Source organism: Rhagoletis zephyria, unplaced genomic scaffold, assembly GCF_001687245.7.
Source record: "Rhagoletis zephyria isolate East Lansing unplaced genomic scaffold, Rhagoletis_zephyria_1.1 Rzeph_scaffold_02456, whole genome shotgun sequence".
NCBI classification, from domain to species: Eukaryota; Metazoa; Arthropoda; class Insecta; order Diptera; family Tephritidae; genus Rhagoletis; species Rhagoletis zephyria.
In genome coordinates, this window is record NW_016159540.1 from 35,619 (window position 1) to 35,919 (window position 301).

The window sequence follows — 301 nt, forward strand, 5'->3', positions numbered from 1 at the left end:
TCCCGGAGTCCCAAAAATCCCGAAAGTCACAAAAATTCCGAAATTAGTCCCCAAAATACGGATTTTAGTTCCGAGAATCTCGAAAGTCCCAAAAAACTCGAAGCAGACCCGGAAGTCCGAAATAAGTCCCAAAAATCCGTAAATAGTCCCGACGTAGTCTAGAATATCCCGATATTAGTTCCGAGAATCCCAAAATCTCAAATAAAGTTTCCGGGAATCTCTAAAGAATTACGAAATAGCTTCGAAAATCCCGAAATATTCCCGAAAACCCCGAAATAGTCTCGAAAATTCTGATTTAGTC